Genomic DNA, 14,902 nt, shown 5'->3' on the forward strand with positions numbered 1-14,902 from the left:
GCAAAATACCAGCATTGAGAGTCACGCAAAGTTGTTCTTTTTAGGCAGTACACTCTTGGCCACCCAACAGAATTCTGAAATATCATTTAGCCACTATGACCATTACTACCATACGGGACAGGAACACAATCTCCAGTCTCTTACAAATGAACAGTCCCAATTTCTAGGCTCAGAGATGACAGATAAAACTTGTTACAATTATGTAATTCCCTGACATAAAATTTTATTGGATCTAATATCCAAATGATATAGCAATTTAAGAGAAACAAGGCAAAATCTACCTGATCAAAAAATATGTTGGGTTGGCCTACTAGAATCCTAAACTTCCTTGTTACCATCTATAAAGAATAGGTGCATTCATTTCTCAATTACTGAGCTCCTGTTATGTGCCTTGAATCGCGCATCAGGCTATCATAGCTTGATAACAATAGCCATACTCAAGACCCATACTCCTCAGGTAAGATTCTGATTACAACTGATCTTTCCACATACACTTCTCAACAGGAGAGAAAATCCAGTCTACCTGGTGGCTATGAGTATATATTAATTCACTGGCATTCCAATCAAACTTCCTGTAAGTTTGATTTAGTGTGACAAAACATGAACACTTTGGTGGGCTGACAAAGTCACATTTCTAGAACTGCAAAGCCGAGGACAAATACAGGACTATTATGACTACATCAGCTTGAGGCCATCCTCTCTGACCTATCTCTTAACCCTCTTTTATTCCCAAACACCAAGTCTTCCACCTTCTTCCTAGGACATTTGTGATGTTGTCCCTGATTAATGTATAATCAGGGCCAGTACAGTTGAGTCTGCTTATATCAGTCTTTATAAAACGGGGCACATGAAGACATTCCAAGGAATTCTTTCCAAGGGTATGTGAAGATCTTCCAAGAGATACTAGGCAAGGAAATCAATCTGAGGGGCATTTTAAGGAAGTAAGTTTCCAGATCCTCAACTTCTATTAGAAATCTTCCCCCAAACGAATCTGTTTGGGAACCAGCCGGGATACTTAGGCACACTCCATTCCACCTCCTCTTTCAGCATAGTCCTTGTCCTACTTTACAAAAAGAAAGGCATATCCCTCACCTACACTGAATCTTCATCCATGGCCCAGGATATAAAAACCTGGGGAATAGGAGGGAGGGGTTGTTTTTTCCATTCATATAAAAATATTCCTATTACAATCAGTCCTCTTACTTCATCTTATAAAATGTTTACTATTTTCTACCTCCTACTAGTAAAACCAAATTGTTAGCTGTTCAATCCATTATTTCCTAGCAAATATACTTTTCCTTTTTATTAAGTATGTAAGAAAAAGTTTGTCATGAAGTCTAAAAAAATTAATTGGAGTTATTTCTGATTTTTAAACATGATTCTTACTTAATTGTCCCCCAAAGCCAAACATCAGAATTCAACACGAGCACATATCCATATCTGCCAAGGGGATAACATGCCTTCAATCCTACTTCTCATTTATTAACTAGTAGATTTAGCTACATATTACACGGCATTATTCCAAATTATATAATGAGAAATAGTACTATCTTGTTTTTACAGTTTTTGTAATGTTAATATTAACTCTATATAATTTTAATCATGACTGATTTTTAGTATTTTATAAGTTACAACTAGTAACTTATTTCCCAATGATTTTTTACAATATTCTTTAAAACAAATATTAACATATTTATTTGAATTGAAGAATAAAGTCAGACTTTTTCCTAACAGAAAGTAAGTCTGATTTAGCTAATTGGTTTGAAAGAAGATTGGCTTTGCTAATTCCACAAATGGTAGGTGTTTTCCATACTGAAGTGAATCCGCACTTCAATATTTTCACAAAAAGATCCTGAAAGCATGTAATGATAAAAGAATTTTATCAAAAAAAATTGTGTTGGTAAAAGAGTATGAAAATCAGTCTCTGATTAACAAGGTGCCTCTGAGTGAAAAGGTAACAGGTAACTAACAGTAATTTTTATAAGACTGAAACTGAGACTCTAATGACTAGATGACAAATCCTTTTGCAAGTTCAGTGGTTTCCAATCCTGTTTTTAATAAAATTAAAGGACTCTATTTGATAGTTACTTGAGAATATTATTTGGTAATAGGACACCTTGTGATTATTGGCGTGTAATTTAGGAGTAGTTCAAAGCCTCAAGGACTAATGCTGTAACAAATCTCTTCCTTTCCCAATTACTACATGAACAAGGTTTCTCAATGCTTATGTCTCTAAAAATAAAAAACAGAGAATGGCTATTGCACCTTATCTCCTTCTACCATTAGGTCTGAATACCTGAACTCATCCATGAAAACCTGAACTAATTAAGAAATACCGTATTTCTCATTAAGGGATGCATTTTCTTTTTCTTTTTTTAAGTTTTTATTTATTCATTTAAGTAATCTCTACACCTAATATGGGGCTCGAACTAACGACCCCAAGATCAAGAGTCGCATGCTCTTGACTGAGCCAGCCAGGCACCCCAAGGGATGCATTTTCAATAAAGATTGTACTTTTTAGGTTTCACAAGTTATAAAAACATGTAATTTTTTAAAATAAATTGTGTACCAGTAATAACGGTAATGACAATTCAATTCAAAAGAAACTTTTTAACAATTAAAGCCTATGGTCACAGGCAATAAACTTAAATTTATACTCATTCTTGTTGCAAAGAAGTGTGACAGTGATCAATGAAAGTCTTTAAAACATACAAATACACTAATTAGGATACAGTTCTGTAGGGGAAGTGAATGGAATTAGGAGTTCAAGAAGAAAGGGAACCATATAAAATTTCTGCTAAAGGGCTTGTTCACATATTTTTAAATAGATGATGGTGGGCATCAAATATTTCGGGTATTTGGAGTCCACTGGATACAATTAAAGAGTTACAGAAGGGTTTTAGTTTAAAATGTTAAAGTTACAATAACTCAGAAATTATATCTTCTACAAGTACTTAAATTTGTGTTAGATACCAACTTTTAAATGAACAAGGGGTTATACAGTCCTTTCAAATTCTTTTATAGATTCCATTTTTTAAAAATGTCCTAAGACCACTAGCCTAGGGGCGCCCGGATGGCTCAGTCAGTTAAGCGTCCGCCTTCAGCTCAGATCAGGATCCCAGAGTCCTCGGATCGAACCCCACATCAAGCACCCTGCTCAGCGGGGAGGTGGCTTGTCCTCTCCCTCTGCCCCTCCCTCCACTTGTGCTCTCTCTCTCTCTCTCAAATAAATAAATAAATAAAATCTTCAAAAAAAAAAAAAAGACCACTAGCCTGTATGGTGGTATATTGTTAGGGTGGGGCTCAAAGGCAGAACACAAGCTGCTAGAAATGACCTTCAATCGTCCACTCCAAAGTATGTTCTTCACCAGTTCTCCTGAGTACCTGAAATTACCCAATGTCAAAATCTTATTACTTCAAAGTCACACACAGATTGCCCAGAGTTTTTGTTCATTGTGTAATAGGAGAGGTGATTAGCCAATCAGATTAGGATCTGCATGGAATGTGAAAAAGGACAAATGTATTTTTTATTATGGAAAAAGGTGGTAAGGAGACAAACTAGGACAACCTGAGTTCTATTCCCTGCTCTATTTCTAACCAGGAGTTTATGCTACAGGACATGCTATTTATTCTCTCTGCAGGTACGTAAAATAACTTGTCAAACTTCCACCACAAAGGAACAGAAAGGGCACCACAGTGGTCAGGCTGTTTATTTCTATACCAGGAGGTATAGAAAGGCTCAATTATTAACCATAAGCATGGGCCATCAACTGTCACTCGCTGCCCACTGAAACAGAGAACCTGAAGACAACTCTGGCCCCAGTCCCACCTCTGGAAAGGATGTGTCAAAACAAATAAGACAGGCAAGAGGGGATGCCTAAAACTAAAAAGCGCGCTTTCTGGTTAAGCTGTTCCGACAGGCGAGGTAAGAGGCTGTCAGTGTCCTCAATAGCATCGTTAGCTACCATAGGCCCCAAACCCTGTACTTTGTAAATGTTTCTATTTTATCGGAATACTTCCTTTGAAAATTCTTTTTTTTTTAAGTTAAAATTTTTGGGGTGAGGGGAGGGAGGATACCAAAAAAAAAAAAAAAAAAAGTTAGTCTAAAAGGACAGAGAGGGAAAAGTTTCTCACCTCATTCCTCCAGGCACCCAATTCCTCTCCTAAGAAGCAACCTTTACCAGTTCCTTATCTAACTCCTCTCAGTTATTTTTAATGCTTTACGAAAAGCTCACTCCCTTTTAATTTTCCCTCGGATTTCTGCAAATTCCCCCAGCTAGCCCTTCCGTCCCGGGAGGGGGGAAATGGCAAAAGGGCTTGCTTTTGCTCACCCCAGGCGAGCCTACAGTGGGGAGTAGCTGGTTTTAAGGCTGCGGGCGGGGCTGAGGGGGGAATGAGAGTGAGAGAACCCGCGAGGGCCGTCAGGGAGCCCTCCCTAGAGAGGCAAGTCCCTCACGGCTCCTCAGTGACGTCCTTTTCGGGACGGAGCTAGTAATACCTGCAATTGCTTCCTTCAGGGGGCTGGTTCGAAGATCGTAGGCAGTGCCTGCGGACTGCGCCCAGTAAGGCGCTTCGGGGCGGTTAGGCGCAGGAGGAAGCCCCCGGGCTCTGAACCCCAAGGAGAAGGTCCGCAGCCCCAGTGCGGGCAGTGGGACCCGCGGGAACGGCTTCCCTCACAACCTAACCCTCCTGTCCTCCCCGGCTCCTGAGCGCCCTTTTCGCCCGCAGGCAGCCGACGAGACAGCGTGGAGCCCTCGGGGCCTCGGGCTCCTCCCCGCTGCCGCCTCAGGCCTCAGGTGGACGGAGTCCCTCGGAGGATACAGGCGGCGGCTCCCCATTGCTATAGCGACGACCCGGCTCGCCAGCCGCGCCCGGGCCCTGACCGGGGCGTCGTGACGTCATCACGCCCTCCCCGGGCGCTCGGCCTCGCGGGCCGTGCGTCACCCGGCCGGGGGGCGGGGCGGGGCTCGGAGGGGCACGGTTCAGAGCCCGGCCGCCTGGGCTCCAGGGGCCCGGGAACCTGGATAAGTCGGACGGCTGCCGCGGCGACGGGGGGTGCGGGGTGGAGCGTGCCCTGTATTTTCTATACGGGTTCCGGGGCCCGGTAGAGGCGCGCTGCGAGGAGAGGAAAGTGCGGCGGCCCTGGAACCTGGATATCGCGCGAGGCAAGCAGCGCGCGGGCGGGCGGGCTATGGCGCAGGCGGGTTGCGGGGCCGGCGCTGGTGGCGGGGCCCGGTGCATGGCGGTCTGTCGGCGGAGTCGCCCTCGGGGGCTGTCAGGTTGGTGGCTGCGGGAAGAGTGGGTCCACCGTGCCCAGGTGGGAGGCCGGGCGGGCGCAGGGCCCCGGGAAGGTCCCGAGCCCGGCGTGCCCACCCTCCTCCGGCCCTAGCCCAGCGTCCGGGCGGCTAGACGGCGACCTGACCCCTCCCCCACCCGGGGCCCCGGCCCCCGGCCCCCATCCCTGCCCCTTCTTTCCGCCCTGCGACTCCTCCCCCATGACTTCTAAACCCCACCCCGGCTCCCAAACCCCACGCCCGCCTCCACCTCTGTGACCCTACACCCCACCCACTGACCCCAAAATCTTGCCAGGTAATCCTCAATTCTTATTCATTGAATCTGCCAACCCAGGAATTTCCCCAGCTCTGCCCAGGGACCCACCAACCCAGTGACTCCCTCAGTTCTAATCTAGTGACTTCAAGACCCGAGACCCCCACACCCCTCCTAGGTGACCCCCCAACCTTCTCAATGACCCCATTGGTCCGGTAACTCCCACGGTTCTATCCTGTGTTCGCCCACAAACTTGGTGACTCCTCTCAAACCTTTCCTGGTAACTCTTAAGCCCTACTCCAATAGTTTCCCACCCAGTCATCTACATAACCCCCAATATCTAGTAATCCCTTCTTTGCCCTGTAACCTCATGATCCTCATTCCATGCTCCCCCCTTCATCCTAAAGTCACCCCCACCGACATCCCTCTCTGCACCCTCAGCCCCTCAGTGTCAATCAGCACATGACTTAGACGTGCCCTAGCACCATGCTGGTGCCCAGGAAGATGTAGAGATGAATATGAAGTAGTAGTAGTTGGAGGCATCAAAGAATTCTGGACTGAGTGTGTGATCCCAGACTCAGGTCCCAGCTCTGCCACCGTTGTGCTTTGGAAACCTGGGACAGGTCCCTTCCTCACTGGGCCTCAGCTTGTCATCTGTATTGTGATAAGGCTGGGTTAAGTGATCTGAGAGTTTCCTTCCAGCTGTGAAATTCTGCAGTTCTCAGTCAAGATGATATTTGTTTGCAATCATTTTTGTACCCTCGCTAGAAGTGTACTCTAGTAAACTCACCTCAGGGTCCACTTGCTTCATGAACTTTATTCCCTCACTCCCATGACCCCCTACACTCTTAATATTCCATACCCATTTCCCTTGACCAGGCCCCATCAGTTAACATGTTGGCAAAGCAGGATAGCAGAGCTCTTCAGCTAGGGGCATTGATGTGATAAGAGACCTCGGTTCTGGTCTGATTCTGGCTCTTCATACCATTTAGCCTGTCTGAACCCTCAGCCTCCACCTCTGCTAAGGTAGGGTAATAATCTTGCCTGAGATGGTGCATACAAAGCACTCAGCACCATGCCTGGCCCATGGAAACCCTTAAATACAAACTGAAGCTCCTATGGGTCTTACTCTGTCCTGGGTGCTAGGGATTCAACAGACAAGACAGGGTCCATGCGTTACATTGCTTTTCTACCCCTGAGCTCTTGGAATCCCCATCCTCTTATCTCTGCTGTGGCCTCTCCTTCTCTGATTCTTTCTCATCCCTCTTTAATTATGATTGGCTGAGCACCTAGTGTGTGCCATGCTTTATGTGTATAGATTAAATTTACCTTTCGACAACCCCAAGAGGTGATTATTACTATATCCACCACCATTTCCCATTTCTATTGGTTTGGTTTGGTTTCAAATAAATAAAGAACCTGAAGCAGATAAGTAGCAGAGTGAGTATTTGAGTCCACAGTCTTCAAAACCCACTTGCTCCACTACCTCTCACTCCCAAACCTGCAGTTTTCCAGGTCACCCTGAGCCCCTTGTTCCTTACTTTCAAATGATTCCTAAGCCCAACATTAATTCATACCATGACCCCCAAGGTTTCTGTTACTCTTTGCCCCATGGCTTAGTGACTTCCTTAACCCATTGTTCATGACTTTCCACCCCACGTGCCCTGAGACCCCTGCACCTTAATACCTCTCTCCATCTTCTGTCCACACATCCTCTCACAGCCCTCACTCCATGATGTCACTCACCCTAAAGGGGCTGCCACCTCACAGGCACTTTACCCCAAACCTACTTATCCTGCTAAGTCCCTTCCGTGCCAGTTCAAGACACTCTAAAACCCTCTGGCCCAGTAGTCTTTCCTCGTATGATTTCCTATTTTCAGTCTCTTCTCAGTGTTCTAGCTGCCTCCCTTCTACCATCCTCAGCCAAGTCCTGTTACCCAGAGCCTTCATCTAATTAGCTCTTTATCTAGTGACTTCCTTCCCCCAGCTTCAGTGAAATGAGCCCCTTCCATCCCAACATGAACCCGTATACCCTCCCATTCTAAGATCCCTCCTCTTCACGTTCTTCACAGATTCCTAAAAGATCCTGCCTCCCATATTCCCGGATCCCGTGGCATCCTCCTTGTCATCAGTGAGCTCCTTTTCAAACCATAATTGTCTTCCCCCTTTTTCCTCTCCCTGCATCCCTGCCCCTTCTCACAGTGCCTTTTCCTGTCCTTCCTCTTTATTTTTCTCCCAGCCATCCTCACCTCACCAATTTTGGTAACATAGGTTATGATGCAAATGTCCCTCTCATCCCAACTCTCTCCTTTTTTCCACTCTTCAGTGCATCTAACTCCAGGGCCCTGTGAATGGCCCTGCCACTCTCAGCTCTCCTACCTTCATACATACACTGTCTGGCCAAACCTCACTGACCTCTTTGGTTTGTCCAAAGAACTACACTCTTTTCTAGGAACTTCTGATCATAGATCACCAAGATCACTCTCCTTTAGGTAGCAAGGAGATCTTGGAAATCTTTCTGAATTAATATAGCCTCGTCTTCTTGACACACTCCCATGATCCTCTTCGATCCTCCCCTGTAGCTGAAGCTGCTTGTTGTATATGCCCTCAGGGTAGAATGCTTTGGATGTTAGCTTCTGCTGGCATTGAATTAGCCCCATTGTTTTCCAAGCTCTGGGAGGACTTTCCAGTTCTCTCCCACCACAACACTGGATGGTGAATAGCAAAATGTGACATTAAAGATCCACATCCCAAAGTTTACTCTGTGGGTCACCAAATTCCCAGGTCTCCTATAATGTTCTTATTGGCTGTATAGCAATAAATAATACCAGAGGGCAGACCTAGAGTTAAGGAAGGGGTAAGCCCTGGGGTGTACAAATTGATTTTTTTTTTTTTAAGATTTTATTTATTTATTTGACAGACAGAGAGACAGCGAGAGAGGGAACACAAGCAGGGGGAGTGGGAGAGGGAGAAGCAGGCTTCCCGCCGAGCAGGGAGCCCGATGCGGGGCTCGATCCCAGGACCCTGGGATCATGACCTGAGCTGAAGGCAGACGCTTAACGACTGAGCCACCCAGGCGCCCCTACAAATTGATTTTTGAAAGAAGCTTTTGCCTTATGCTTGCTTAACCTTTCTTAGGGCACAGAGCATATTCTGCCATGGATCTTAGTTATTTGTGTACTTCTCACCACTCCCCAACCCCACAGTGATCTTGAGAACAGAGTTTTCTTTATCTTCTATCATCTTAATCTGGTCCCTTATATTCTGAGGTAGTCCATAAATACTGACTGAATTGAATGAACTCACTCAGAAATTCTGCATCAGGTACAAACAAGTAAAAACAGCTCGCGTCTGTGTTCTTTTTGTAGCCACAACAACCCCCACATCCCCAAATCCCTGCAGACGAGTAATGGGCAAGTCCCTTGATTTAAACAGTCTGGAATTTAGACACTTCCTTTTTCACTCATTAGTCGGCTGGGGGAATGGGCGTGAGTGCTCATTTTTACCATATATCTGGTAAGACTAGATGGATTGGTTGCCCTACTTGCTAGAACACAATGGTAACAAGGCCAGGGTCTGTTGTAGACAGACCAGTTCTCAAGAAAACAGCCAGATGAAATATTTACTGGGGGTTGCAAAGACCACCAGGGGATAGGAGAAATCAAATTGGCAAAATGTTGAAGTTGGGTAATAGGTTCATAGGACGCGTTAACACTATTTCTAGTTTTGCATATGTTTGAAATCCATAATGGAAGTTAAAAAAAAAAAGGTAGATGAACAAGTGCAAACTTAGCAATGTTCCTTGGAAAACACCTCAACACAAATGTTACTGAGTCAGTACTATTATCTAGGTTAAGCAGTATATTTAGTTTAACCTATCCCTGACCTCTTCTGTTTGTGAGATAGCAGGATACTAAATACAAAAATTAGCACCCAGCAGAATTTTGTACCAGTGGCCCAGAAATTGTAACATGCTGGCAGCAAGTACCTATTGCCCTGAACCTGAGAAGGTGAAGCAGTATGGAGGGTGGGAGGTGAAGGAGAGACCAGAGCTAGGTCTCATTAGGGTCATCTCCTTTCGGCCTAAGGCCTTCAGATTACTGGGAGATCTTAAAGATATGGGTGTTCATTCATTCCCTCATTCATTCATTCATTCATTCATTCATTCATTCATTCATTCATTCCACAAATGTTTGCTGACTTTCTGCTAGAGACCAGGTACTTTTCTAGTACCTGGAGATAGAGCAGTGAATAAGACAAAGTTCTGGGACTTAAGGAGCTCACTGTGGGGGTGAGACATACAATAAACAAACAAGTAAAATGAATGTTGAGAAAATTGAGCAGAGGACGCCTGGGTGGCTCAGTTGGTTAAGTGACTGCCTTTGGCTCAGGTCATGATCCTGGAATCCCAGGATCAAATCCTGCATTGGGCTCCCTGCTCGGCAGGAAGTCTGCTTCTCCCTCTGACCCTCCCCCCTCTCATGCTCTCTCTCTCTCTCATTCTCTCTCTCAAATAAATAAAAATTACTTAAAAGAAAAAAGAAAATTGAGCAGAGAAGGGAGAAAGAACCAGAAGTCAGGGTGTTAAATTTTAAATACGGTGGTTAAGGAAGTTCTCATTGAAAAGGTAACATTTGAGCAAAAACCTGTAAGAAGTTAAGCAGTGAGTCAAGAGTATATCTGGGGGAAATATATTCCAGTCAGAGGGAACAGCAAGTGCCAAGGCTCCAGAGCAGGAGTATGCCTCGTATATTCTATATTCGAGGAACACAAAGATGCCAGCCAGTCTGGCTGCAGTAGAGTAAGGGAGGGGAAACAGAGCAGGAGATGTGGGGGTGGGAGTGGGTTGGTGGCAGGTCATGTCAGGATTTTATTGTGCAGCATGAGAGAGGAGCCATTGGAGGGTTCTAAACAGATAAGTGACATGATCTGACATTCAGGATCATTCTGGCTGCTTTGGTGAGAATAACAAGAAGGCAAGCAAGAGTGGAAGGAGGGAAGCCGGTTTGGAGGCTACTGTAAGAACCCAGGCAAGGGAAGCTGATGGCTTGGACCCAAAGTTAAAGCAGTGGAAGAGTGAGAAGTGGTTGGATTCTGGTTATATTTTGAAAGAGGTGCCAGCAGGATCTGCTGATGGATTGGATATGACATGTGAAAGAAATAGAGAAGTTGAGGATGGCTCCCTCATTTTTGGCCTGAGCAACTGAAGGATGGAGTTACCATTTACTGAAAGAGGGGGGCCTGGAGGAGGGGGCAGGGTGCGAGAAGGGATGGATAAGGAGTTCACTTGCGAATGTGTCAAGTTTCAGGTGTTTGGGGACATGGAGATGTTGCATAAGCAGCTAGATAGACAAGTCTATGAGATGTGTAAATTTCTGCTCACCTGAGAGCTGAAAGAACACTATTCCTGAGCAAGAGACGGGGCAGTACAGTGGAAGAATATGGGCAGTTCAGGTGTGAGGCCTGGCTTGCCACCAGCTAGCTGCGTGATCCTTTGGAACTCCGTCCCACAGATCCTCCTCTGTGAAGTGACGGCATTAGACTAGAAATGAACCCTTTTCTCAGCCCACACCCATTGTGAGAGTCAATGAATTAGTGCTAGGAGTCAACAAGATAACGTATCTGTATATCTGAGAGCATTTTGAAAACTGCTGAGCCCTACACCAGGTAGCAGTGTAAGATTCCTTCCTTCGCTAAAGTAACACCCAGTGAGTGCTGGACACAGAAGATGCATCCGTGCCCTCGTGGAACACTACAGACTAGCTCCCTGGTGCAGCTTCGCTGCTAAGTACAGAGGAAACAGGCCAGAGTCTGGTGGTCTGGTGTGACATTAGCCAGGGAAAGCCTGTGCTTGACCTGGGTCTGGGAGAAAAGTGAACGTGGATGTCAGAGACGAGGCAAGATGATATCCCAAGCGAGGAAACGTGGTGGGGCTGGGGAAGAGCTGGGGTGGTGGGACTCAGTTTCTTCCCTCCTTCATTCTTTCAAGATTTATTCCTCTGCTAGGATCTTCTCTTCAGGAGCTCCTAGTTCTGTAGTAGATGGTTTCAAATCTGGCCTCAGGAGTTTCCATTAGAGCTCATTCACAGTGAGTGGAGCTGATTTCGGATTCAGATTTGAGCTAAAGAGTTCGGTTAGCTATGTGATCTAATGGTATTATTCATTTAGTATCTGGAGACACATTCTTTGTTAGATGCTGATTACACCAAAACACATGCTCTCAAGCAACGTAAGTTATAAGCAAGTAGGAGTGTGTTATTTTCCCCCCATAAGAGTCCGATTTAAGGAGGACACATACTGTGGCAGAGTAATCCCCTCACTGCATCTGGAAGCACATTCGCTGTGCCATGTTTATCCTTGTGTCATTTAGATCTCAGTGTTTATATTGTAAGGAGAGTCTGACCAGCTAAACAAGAGTATAGGATATAGCCCATCTTCATTGACAGGTCACCCACAAAATTTGTTTAGAGTGGATATGTAATCATCATCTTTCATTTAATGGAATGAAAATTAAATTTTGTCCTGGTGAGGGCGCCTGGGTGGCTCAGTCGTTAAGCGTCTGCCTTCAGCTCAGGTCATGATCCCAGGGTCCTGGGATCGAGTCCCACATCGGGCTCCCTGCTCGGCAGGAAGCCTGCTTCTCCCTCTCCCATTCCCCCTGCTTGTGTTCCTGCTCTCGCTATCTCTCTCTGTCAAATAAATAAATAAAATCTTAAAAAAAAAAAAATTTTGTCCTGGTGAGTGAAATAAAACCACTGAGCTATAATCCAAGTTCAGCTAAAGCCTTTGTCTTTAACCAGTGGCCTTAAGCTACTGACAAAACCTCAAATGCCTCTTGCCTTGGCAGCGCTCTCAGTCAAGGTAGAGAAATGGGTGTCAACGTGAGTGTCTCAGGGATCCTATGCAGTTGTCTCTGTTTTGCTGGTAAGAAGCGCAGGGCCTATTTAGGCTCCTCACTTAGAGCCCAGAATCAAAAAGATCTGGGCTGTTGGATGTGATGTTCAAAGCCTCACAGCACATTAGACTCTCACCAGCCAGAAATCAGAGCACTTCTTCTGGTGCCTCTGGGTTAATGTTCACCCTGAGCTTGCCCTCAGTAAATGGTTCATCTCTGAGAAGCCCAGATACAACTTGCTAGCTTGGTACTGTTTCTCACTGCATTTATTGGAAGTCCCCGCTGCCGTGGGATAGCTGATAAAGCATGACACGCACGCAGTTAGATAAGAACCAAGGAAATGGGGGCTCTGTGAGATTGTAGAACCAACCTAAGGCTTAGATGTGGAGGGTGTCCCTAAGATCAGAGTTCTCTCTGAGAATATCATCCTCCCAACCTAGGACGTCCTGCCTGAGGCCACAGAAACAGGGAGGGACAAAGGCAGCCCCTGCTCAGCCACCACTCAGCCAGACTCCCCCCCCCCCCCCCCCCCGCTTGTGAGCAGGCCAGGTCCACATGTGCTAGAGCCAGCATGGTCCCAGGTCCTGGTAGATTCGCTGTTGCCTCATGCTCAGCTTGATCACCTTTCCATATGATCCATGAATTGTGAAGCTAAGTTTTCAGATGTGGTTTTGCTACACACCTATAACCTCAAATCTATGCTGTCAGCACTGAACTAGCCATGCCTCCTGAATGGAGAATCAGATATTCTTGTAGCCAACAAAAGGAGTGCAAGGCATGCTTTCAGACTTTCTTCTTTCATTCATGTATTTGTATTTGTTTCTTTAACATAGATAAGACATTCACGAGCCCTAAGTTCAGTGAAAAGTCAACCTTGCACTGCTATTCCGCAGTCACTCAGTTACCCTTCTGTAACCAACCCTAGTTAGCCATTTCTCGACCGTCGTGCCACAAATTTTTGTATTCCAGTGGCGGCGTACAGAAAGCACTGTTTTATACCTTCCCATTTTTTTGTTTAATGTGTTTTGGAGATCTTTGCATGTCAATATGGGAGGACCTTCCTCATTTACCTATGTCTGCATCGTATAGAAGTTCCATATTGATAGACACTTATGCTGCTTTTAATGTTTTTGCTATTACTACGTACAGGGGTGCCATGACTAACCTTAGACCCGTGCCATTTTTCACATGTGTATGTCTTCCTGCAGACTAGACCTGAAATTGCTGGGTCAGCCGGTAGGTACATTTGTACTTTTGATCAGTACTGCCAAATTGCCCTACATAGAGCTTGTACCGATGTGTACTTCCCCAGCAATGGAAGACTGCGTGTTTCCCCCACAGCCTCATAGACATTGGTCTGAGTTAAAAATAAACAAATCTCCCTCCTGGGTGGCTTAGTTGGTTAAGCGTCTGCCTTCGGCTCAGGTCATGATCCCAGGGTCCTGGGATCGAGCCCTCCATCGGGCTCCCTGCTCAGTGGGGAGCCTGCTTCTCCCTCTCCCTCTCCCTCTCCCTCTGCTGCCCAACCTGCTTGTGCTCTCTTGCTTTCTGTCAAATAAATAAATAAAATCTTTAAAAAATATATACAGATCACCTACAGATCAACATAGCATACTGAATAATGGGACCCCACCTTGACACTCTATTCCTCAAGACATAGAAAGCCCAACACAGCCCAGTATGAGGAATACCACATGTAAAAAGATAGCCACCAGACCTCTCGTGGTTAGAAGAAAGGAAAATCCTAGAGGAAGAAGTTCCCTACCTCAGTCTTTAGACTAGCATGAATTAAAGGAGAAATAGATGTCTTTTCCTGCAGGACTTGGCAGGGACGAGGTGCAGCTAGTGATGGGAGGGCTGTGGGGGAATAAAGGGAGACCCCAAGAAGGAGGAGCTGGTAACCAAGCAAATGCGTTTGGTGTCCACTAGAGAAGTACCTCTCAGCTGGTTTCTTTTCATCTCAGTGACTTTATCTTTTTTAAAGGTTACACCCCTTCCTTTTAGCGCACCTGCTCATCTCTTTTTGGCCTCTTTCGTTCTCACCTCACTTGGAGTTAAGGTGTCTGCAAGTTGAAACTGGATGAGTGTTCAACCTTATGTCTTGTTTCACTTAGTGTTCGTTTGTTCACTTTCCTCCATTCATCCAGATGGGCTTCATGGTTCTTGTCCCAAAGGCTTAAACAAGCACCCTGTGCAAGTAGCTATATTTTCTGTGCATTCTTTTTGTGGAATGAATTATGAAGATGAGATTCTTAGATCTCAGATCCTGAGCCTTCCCCGGTGGGGTTAAGAATTGATGGTTTGTCCTCTGGAAAGCCTGGAGCAGTCTCTAGCGCTGTCTGCAATGCCCGTTTGTGCCTGCCTCCTGGCTTTGCCAACATCGATGGTTGGATTTTTTTTTTTTAATTAACAGACTTTATTTCTTAGAGCATTTTTAGGTTTATAGAAAAATTGAATAGA

General features: G+C 45.5%; 1 protein-coding gene and 1 long non-coding RNA gene across 10 annotated transcripts in view; one reads left to right on the top strand and one right to left on the bottom strand.

The window, feature by feature from the left end:
• LOC123837668 (uncharacterized) overlaps positions 1 to 4,872 on the bottom strand; it is a 52,634-nt gene extending 47,762 nt beyond the window's left edge. For all 3 annotated transcript variants that reach the window (XR_010413603.1, XR_008505517.2, XR_006789258.2), the window contains exon 1: positions 4,499 to 4,872. This is a non-coding gene — a long non-coding RNA (uncharacterized LOC123837668). The remainder of the gene's footprint in view (positions 1 to 4,498) is intronic.
• Positions 4,873 to 4,985: 113 nt separating this feature from the next.
• The window catches only part of ZNF76 (zinc finger protein 76), a 34,116-nt gene continuing 24,199 nt past the window's right edge, over positions 4,986 to 14,902 (top strand). For 4 of the 7 annotated variants that reach the window (XM_064597510.1, XM_045866755.3, XM_064597507.1 and 1 more), the window contains exon 1: positions 4,988 to 5,279. The gene's annotated coding sequence lies outside the window, so the exon portion shown is untranslated. Of the gene's footprint in view, positions 5,280 to 14,902 lie in introns of all 7 variants that reach the window. The other 3 variants (XM_064597511.1, XM_064597508.1, XM_054505828.2) reach the window with 3 other exon arrangements.

The sequence above is a fragment of the Mirounga angustirostris genome, unplaced genomic scaffold (genome assembly GCF_029215605.1).
Source record: "Mirounga angustirostris isolate CCGP_5_RB_7025 unplaced genomic scaffold, mMirAng1.0.hap1 SCAF_8, whole genome shotgun sequence".
Taxonomy (NCBI): domain Eukaryota; kingdom Metazoa; phylum Chordata; class Mammalia; order Carnivora; family Phocidae; genus Mirounga; species Mirounga angustirostris.